This window comes from Cervus elaphus, chromosome 18 (assembly GCF_910594005.1).
Source record: "Cervus elaphus chromosome 18, mCerEla1.1, whole genome shotgun sequence".
Lineage (NCBI taxonomy): Eukaryota > Metazoa > Chordata > Mammalia > Artiodactyla > Cervidae > Cervus > Cervus elaphus.
The window spans coordinates 51872201-51880949 of record NC_057832.1 but is presented as its reverse complement, the minus strand read 5'-3'; the positions used below and the strand labels follow the sequence as shown (position 1 = coordinate 51880949).

Below are 8749 nucleotides of genomic sequence, written 5' to 3'. Positions count from 1 at the left end.
GAAGCATTGACCTTCAGGACAAACCAAGCTTGTTTGTTTGGTCTTGTTTTTTGGTTTGTTTTTGGTTTTATTTTTCATTTACTATCTGCAGACCTGGTTTTAGCTCACTGCTCCTCTTTTGCCCCTTGAACCCGTATTTTCGTTTGAGCTCAGCAATACTTTATTTTTCCCAGTTTTATTGTGATATAATTGACATGTAATATTGTATAAGTTTAAGGTGCAGAATATAATTTGATATATGTATATACTGTGAAATGATTGCCATGCTAAGTTTAATTAACATCCATCACCTTATATAGCTACAGAGAATTTTTTTTCCTTGTGATGAGAACCCTTAAGATTTACTCTCTTAGCAGTATACAAATACTGTATTATATATCTTTCACACATACAATACAGTTTTGTTAGCTGTAGTCATGTTTTACACTACATCCCCAGAACTTATTTATAACTCAAAGTTTGTACCTTTTGACCACCTTCACCCATTTCTGCCCCGCCTCAGCCCCTTCCTCTGGCAAAAATAGTCTCTACGTTTCTATGTTGTGTTTCTATGTTCTTTTTAGATTCCACATATCATTGAGATCAGAGTATTTGTCTTTTTCTGCCTGACTAATTTTACTTAGCATAGTGCCTTCAAGGTCCATCCTTATTGTCACAAACTGACAGAATTTCCTTCTTGTTTTCTTTTTTGCCACGCCATGCAGCCGGCAGGATCCTAGTTCCCTGACCAAGGATAGAACCTATGTCCCCTGCCGTGGAAGTGCATAGTGTTCATCACTAGACTACCAGGCAAGTCCCACTCCTTTTTAATGGTTGAATAATACTCAAATGCACATATATACCATGTCTGCTTTATCCGTTCATCCATTGATGAACACTTAAATTGTTTCCATCTCTTGGCTATTGTAAATAATTCAACTACACTTTAAAGAGTATGTTTTTTATAATTAATCCAGAATTTAGTATTCTCAGGCGAGGATTTTCATAGTTGCAATCCATAATCTTACCAGAAGAGCAACCCCCACATGTGTATTGATCTATTCATTTTTCATACCCCACCTAATTCCAAAATTATCTTAGGTGGCCTACAGATATTGGTGTGGTGGAGTCATCTGGTACTGGCTTATGAGAAATTTATTGTTAAACTTTTAAGAATCTTGCAAGCCGTCTATTAAACACAGCCGTCATTAAAAATTAAATTATATAAACTTACAATTAAACAAATTATTAAAAATGTAATAAATACTCAAATTCATCACTTTCTAATTATGTTTCACTGTTAGTTATATTGTTGAGGTTATTTATGTCCATTGTATCTGCATGGTGAAAATGCTACAGAAAGGTGTCCTACTGCACATCTCTTCCTAAATCCACGTTTGACAGCCTCATGTTAGTATCTTGAAATTGGCCATGGTAGGAGTATTTACACCAGGGAAATGGGCACACATTACAAATCAACCCTTTATTTATTTCTTTATGGATTCTCTAAGTTTCATATAGTGATGAAGAGAATGAGAACAGTGCAGAGTAAATACTCGTGTGTCATATCCACAGCAGTTACATTCTGAATAGCACAGAAAGGTGAGGGAATACTCTTCCAGTGTTTGGAAGCAGTTAACGAATTTAGCAAAAAAGTTGCTTACATGGGGAAGAGTGAGTGGATTTCTGACACATGACATAGGTCTTTGTTGTTTCACTTTTGTCTCCCTTGTTAAAGTAAATGGAAATATCAACCAACATTCATGTCTAAACTATTCTTATTTATTGATTGCAACCACAGGTTGGCTGTGGATAAAGGATTTGACAAAAATGAACAAAAGCATTGTATGGGAATCAGTTGGCTGCTTGGAATTGACAATAAGTATTGTGTATTTTACTATTATTCGTTTGCTGTGTATTATACATCCTTTATAGCAGCACGTTTGTAATATACATGTACATTGTTTTCAGAGAGCTGGGTGTGGAACATTCACCAGCACACCTCTGCTTACAGGGACATGTATAGATACACTAAGGTAAGATTTGAGGTAGATGAGAAAGATAAAAGGAACAGCAAGGAGGGGGCCTCACTAGAGCCGGAGATGATGCTAACAGACAATTCCATATTATGGAGGGCAGACATGGGGCATGGTGGGCTGCAGGTTTGCCTCTAAGCTTCCCAGCACATCTTATTAATATATAAAGGGAAATTTGATCATGTACCAGTTTTTCAGTGTTTGGGTCAGAAATTGTGGCATTTCTCCTAAGCTAAGTCTGGAAGGAATTTTACTCTGAGGGTGTGTGTAGAGGAACTGTGTTTTTCTAAATATCAATAATATCCTTAAAGCAAACCCTCACTTAGAGTCAAAGGAATACTTCTGGGAGAACCCTTCTCTGAAGGCCGGACACTTCCTGCCAAAGTGCATTTCTGTAAGATACACTATTGAGGTATTTGTGGATGAAATCATAAGAACTCTGGGACTTGTTCTAAAATTCTCCACAAAACAAAGGAATAAACAAACATCTGTTGAAATGAATAATTGAAGCAAAAAGAGTGAAATACTGATAAATATTGAAGCTGGATGATGGGCAATTGGGGATTCATTGAACTCTTGGCTGTAATCTTATTAATGTAGTCTGTTATAACAGCTCCTCCTCTCTTCTCCCCTACATACCTTATCTCCACTTCTCCCTCCTTGCTATTCCTGTGGTAGAACAACTGGGTCTTTTGTCCTTCCCACATTGTGGATTTGGCTGTTGCTACCTCATGGTGACAAAAAAATATTACCTAACAGAAATCCACTAAACTTAGAAATTAATCCTACAGGAATGAGACAGGTCAGGGATGTTTTAATGAAAACAGAAGGGAAGAAAAATGAGTCATCTGACCCAAAGAAAGGAATGGCAGTAACAGGGCCACAACCCACAGGGAAGGTGAGGAAAGTGGGGGCTGAAAAGCTGAGGACCTGCAAAGAGAAGCACTGGAGATAACCTTTGCCTGCTGCTGATTTCTTAGTTCTTTGTCTTCTAGCACCTTCCCTTCCTCACCCTGCCACCTCAACCCTCAGGCAGAGGGGTAGGGCAGGGGCAGCAGGGGAGGAAGGTGTCAGGGGCATTTTCCTCATTCTGGTTGCACTGTTGAGCTAAAACTTAAGGGATTTGACAAAAATTATTTTTCTTGAACCACATGCTTTTTAAGGGAAAAAAAGTCAAATACATTTAAAATCAAATCAGTTTTGAAGGGGCAGCATCTTTATCATCTCCCATCCTTGGGATTCATTTCACATTCAAATAAATAAAAAACTACTTGCAAAAAAGCAAATTACACCTAGATTTACCCACAAGTGGCATTTCATGCCATGACTTAATGGCACTTCATCAACATGAGCTTTTCTGGGCTCACTGATTAGTTCTTGGAATATGGAAAGTGCCTTACCATAATTTTTCATTAGTTCACAGGTTATGTCATTTGGGACCATGTAAAGTAGCTAATGTTTTGGTGGTTTTCAAAACCCTGTATAGCCAAGAAATTCAAGCACCACGTGCCAGTGACTTCGGGACCATTTAGACATCTGAGATATGACTGTGATTAAAGGTTAGTTGTAACAGTATTATGATGTTTTAGAATCTTTGAAATGTATGAGTGCTTATTTTACTAATGATGATGAGCATCAGCCCCAGGCCTGTCCTGTGGCTCTGCTGCAGCCAGAAGCTGTGGTTCCCTGCCCAGGCTCACTCACTCCAAGCCCTGCCCCTCAGCTCTTCTCTCTGCTGAGGCGATGCCTCTGCTGTCCAGGCCTCACAGAGGAGCCTTCCCCATGCTCTCCAGGGATAACTGGTAGCAGTCTGCACCCAGGAGATGCTTGACAACTGAGAAAATTGATCTTCCTAGAGAATTGCCTGGAGGGTTTGTCTGACCTATCAGTGGGTCTTACCTAGTTTCTAAAAAATTGAAATGCAACAGGATGAAATAGAATGGGAAACCATCAGAGCATGTGATAAAGATAAGTACTATCTTATGAAAGCTTTGTTTCAATTATTTATGTGGGTATATGTGTGTACTGACACATAATGTGAAATGTATTTTTAAATGTGGTTCAAGTCAAAAGGTCTTGAAGAGTGCTGCTCTCAGAATGTGTAATTTACCACTGGAGCAAGCCAGACTAGTAAGACTGTTGCTTAGACACATCACAGTGGCTCTGAAAGAGTGCTTAAACATTTCCATAACAAGTTTAAAACAATGCACACCTTTCCTCTCGTACCTTTACCTTTCTGAGATATATGTGAGCTTAGTGAATTCCTCTGTTCAGGTAACAAGAGTTAGCATATATTCAGTATTCATTCCATCCACAAACATTTACTGAGACTGTTCCAGGCACTGAGAATATAATGATGGGGGGAAAAGTGGATAGGAATCCCTATTTTAGTGAAACTTGTATTCAAAAGTAGAGGACGAGGCAGGCTATAAACACGGTAAATCAGTGAAATAGAAAATGTTAAATGGTTACAAATGCCAGGGCAAAAAAGTGAATCCTCCTTTGGGAGGATAAGGGGGATATATTCTCAATTTTTCTGCATAACATATTACTACAAACTTGACCAGTTAAAACAGCATGTTTATTACCTTACAGTTTTTATGGTTTGAGGAATCTGGACACAGCTTCATCGGATCCTCTGCCCAGTGTCTTATAGGACTGCAATCAACATGCCACCTGGGCTGAAGTCTCATTTGAAGAATTAACTGGAGAATCATATTCTTGCAAGCTCATTCAGGTTGTTGGCAGAACTTAATTCCTTACAGTTGTATAACTGAAGGCCCCAGCTTTTTGATGGTTCTCCACTGGAGCCCACTTTCAGATCCTAGAGGCGTCCCGGTTCCACTGGCCCTCTCACTGTATGGCAGCTGACTTCTTCATGTCAGCAGGGAAGAGCTTCTCGCTCTAGTTTCCTGAGATGGTGTCTTTTATCATGTAGTATAAATATGGGGTGACAGCCCATCGCCTTGCTCTATATTGTAACCTAATCAGGGAAGTGACATCCCAGTACCTTTGCTCTGTTTTATTAGTTAGAAGCAAATAACAGTTTCTGCTCCCACCCAAGGGGAGAGGGATTCTAGGTGTGGCTCATTAGAGGTCACCTTAGGGAATATCCAAACCCAGTGAGGTTGCAGTTTTAGACAGGGTGGCTAGAGAAAGCATCCCTGAGAAGTATCATTTGGGTAAGGACCTGGGGAGGAGAGGAAGAAAGTCATGTGAGTATCCTGGGGAAGAGCATCTCCCCAAGAGGAAAAAACAAATACAAATTTTCAAGCAACATGCCTGCCATTCTGAGACAAAATAGCCTGTGTGCCAATGAGAAAGATCAAAGTGAGGGACAAATGGATGCTGCAGGGGAAAAAGAATTGCTGGAGAATCACCTATGAGTAAGCAGGAGGAATCCAGTGCAGAAGTCAAGGGGTTGACATTTGCTAGTAGTAAAGACAAATTCCTGGTAAAAGTCTTGAAGGCAGAGTAAGTGGGCACATGTACAAGTGTAGACATGGTGATGGGAACGTCTGCTTTCTCACTGAACTAAGAAACAAAGACTTCTGCTGAGAGTGAGGATTAGGGAGGTGTTCACCATCTGAGGGGGAATAAGAAGATAGGAAATAGTCATCCATGAGGATGGGGTTAGAAATGGATCCTTCCGGGGAATGGGGAGTGTCTGTCTGTTCAGTTGACAGCAAACAAGGCCCACCTGATCTTGGTGCTTACAGATTTAAGGAGAGACCATTCACCATGTGGGGTGTCTTTCACTGACCACAGTCAGTATGTGTGGAGATAGGCAAGATACATGCAGAACGCTGGATTGAACAGGGTTGTAGTTTCGGTAAGTGAATGCACAGAAGCAGAGAGGGGCAAGGTGCAAGGGAGGACCATGGTGAGTGCCCATGGAGTGTGAGCTCAGTCAGACCCAGCTGGCAGGCAGGCAGTAAGGAGATAGTTGAATTGAACAACACTGTTATCAACTGGATCTAGTTCATGTTTATACAGTCCTCTACCTCACAACAGCAGAATATTCATTCTCTTCATGCTCATATGGATGATAAAACACATTCTGGGTCATAAAATATACCTTAACAAATTCAAAAGAGTAGAAATCCTACAAAGTCTGTTCTCAGCCACACGGAATTAAACTAGAAATCAGTAACAGAAAGAAAGCTGAAAAATCTCAAAATCTTTGGAGATTAAACATTACACTTTTAAATAACATGGGTCAAAATGAAGCCACGGGAAAAATTTTAAAAGAATATTTTCAAGTAAATAAAAATACAACATGAAAAATTATGGAATGCAATAAAAGCAGGGCTTAGAAGGAAATTTGTAGCAATGAATTCATATGTTAGAAATGAATTATTGAGTCAGTTGACATGAGTTTTAAGACTAAACATTTTATAGAGGAGGATGGAGAGGTGCTGAAAGTGACATGAGATGTAAGAAAGACACTTAACCCTCAAAGAACAAGAGAAGTGGGAGAGAAAACTGCCACCACCTGAGAGCCTGTAGGGGAAGCAGAGTCCCAAGGGGAAGGTAGGTTCCAGTGACCACAAAGATTCAGAAAAGTTCAGAGAAGAAATTAAGGCTGTGGACATTTTGCTGATGATTTTCAAAGGGCTCTGTGGAAGAGCTTCAGGGAAGGGGATCACAAAAAGGAGTGTCAGAAAGGGGTGGGGTAAGGGTTTGAGGGTTAAAGGACACTCAACCAAAACAAAGTTAAGGGCGTGATGAGTTAGGGCAAGTTGTCCTCATGCTGCAAGAAAGAAGTTGTAGGGGTCTCCTGTGGACACACGGAAATTCTGTTGTCACACAACACTGAGGCTGGTGGTAGAGTGGCTTCACTCTGGGTACTCAAGTCTCTTGTGACTCCTGCCGATGGAAACCTGCAGAGGGCACTCTATCTGAGCAGGGGAAACAGTCCATCCCTGAGTCCCCCAGAAAGAGCATGGGGAACCTTAGTCAAAAGAGGGTTATTATAGAGAAACTCAGGGAAGTAAGGAAGACAGGCAGCTAGACTTGCTAGTTAGAAGACTGTGATACATTTACTTACCGTGTGTTAAAATTTGTGACCATGCTGGCTGAGATTTTAACTGTGTGTGAGATTGCAGTCATTTGTGACTGCTAATTTTAGTGTTTAATCTTTTTGTAAAACAGTTGTTCATACCTCTGTTTTTACTGTTAGTTGTTGCTCATTCTCATTTCATGTTTTAAATTCAAATTCTGAGAGGATATCCAGTCATCTCCACCAGCTAATCCACCCATTCCTTTCTTTCTGTCTCCCTTCCTCCCTCCCTGTGATTTCCATCCCTGCTCCCATCAGTGCATCCAGTCCTTCATTTATTTGTTCATTTAGCAAGTATTTATAATATCCCAAACTAATATAATACTGTATGTCAATTACACCTCAAAAAAAAAGAAGCTTCTTCCGAGAAACAAAAAACTCAGGTGTTTATGGAGCATTTGGAGATCCCCTGGAGAAGGGAATGGCAGTCCACTCCAGTACTCTTGCCTGGAGAATTCCATGGACAGAGGAGCCTGGCGAGCTACAGTCCATGGGGTCACAAAGAGTCGGACACGATTGAGTGACTAACACTTTCTTTCACTTTAGTATGTTTCAGAAACTGTTTTAGGAGACTAAAGTGATGACAGCAGATAAAGCTTACATTCTTATGCAAATAAGCAAAAAAGGTGCCTGAGAAGTGCTATGAAGACAAATAAAACAGAGTAAGGAGGAGAAGGAATACTGAGAGAGAGAGAGGGAGAGATCAGGAAAGAGCTCTCTGATAGTGACATTTGAGCTGAGGCCTTGAGGGAAGTGAAGGAGGAGGGCATGCAGAAAACAACAGGAAGAGCATCATGAGCAAAGGAAAAAGAAACTACTTCAGGAAGCACAAGGAAGTCAGTGTAGCCGGAGTGAAGCGACAGGGAGAGTGGGAGGAAGTGAAGTCACGTAGGTGTGCACGCGGTGGGAGGGTGGTGGGTGCTGAGCCTGAGCCGAAGAGTGAGAGTCTGACTTGTTTTATTTACAGTCGTAGAATTTTATTCAGGTTCATAAGTGATTAATTTTCTTTCTAAAAGTCTAAACAGAAATCCTATTCATATATAATTTTTTTAATTCACATACAGTAAAATTCACCCTTTATAGGATCTGCAGGAACACTATGCCTGCAGAGAACAAAATCCATGGATGCTGAGGTTCCTTATATTTACATATAACCTACGCAAATCCTCTCACATACTTTAAACCATCTCTGATTTCTTGTAATACCTAGTACAGTGTAAATGCTGTGTAAATAATTGCTGGGATGCTGTGAATTCGAGTTTTGTTGTTTTGGAACTTTGTCAAAGAAATTTTTCCCCTGAATCTGAGATTGGTTGAATTTGTGGATGTGGAACCTGAGGATATGGACTGCATAGTTCCTGTGAGTTTTGACAAACACATGTGGTCGCGTGACTGTCCCCACAGTCTAGATGTAGACCAGTTTCCCCACTCAGAGTGCACTGGGACCCCTTTGTGGTCAACACGGCCCGCACCTGCAGCCCCTGGCACCGCTGTTCTCTTTTCTGGCCTTTTACCTTTGTCTTCAGAGTTATGTGGGGACTTCCCTAGTGGTTCAGATGGTAAAGCGTCTGCCTACAATGCAGGAGACCCCAGTTCAATCCCTGGGTCGGGAAGATCTCCTGGAGAAGGAAATGGCAACCCACTCCAGTATTCTTGCCTGGAAAATCCTGTG

The 8749-nt window shown here is 40.8% G+C and overlaps 1 long non-coding RNA gene across 2 annotated transcripts in view; it reads left to right on the top strand.

The window, feature by feature from the left end:
- Positions 1 to 279: 279 nt before the first annotated feature.
- LOC122673781 overlaps positions 280 to 8749 on the top strand; it is a 28506-nt gene continuing 20036 nt past the window's right edge. The window contains exons 1-2 of one of the 2 annotated variants that reach the window (XR_006334826.1): positions 280 to 2015; positions 3502 to 4752. This is a non-coding gene — a long non-coding RNA (uncharacterized LOC122673781). Of the gene's footprint in view, positions 4753 to 8749 lie in introns of both variants that reach the window. The other variant, XR_006334825.1, reaches the window with a different exon arrangement.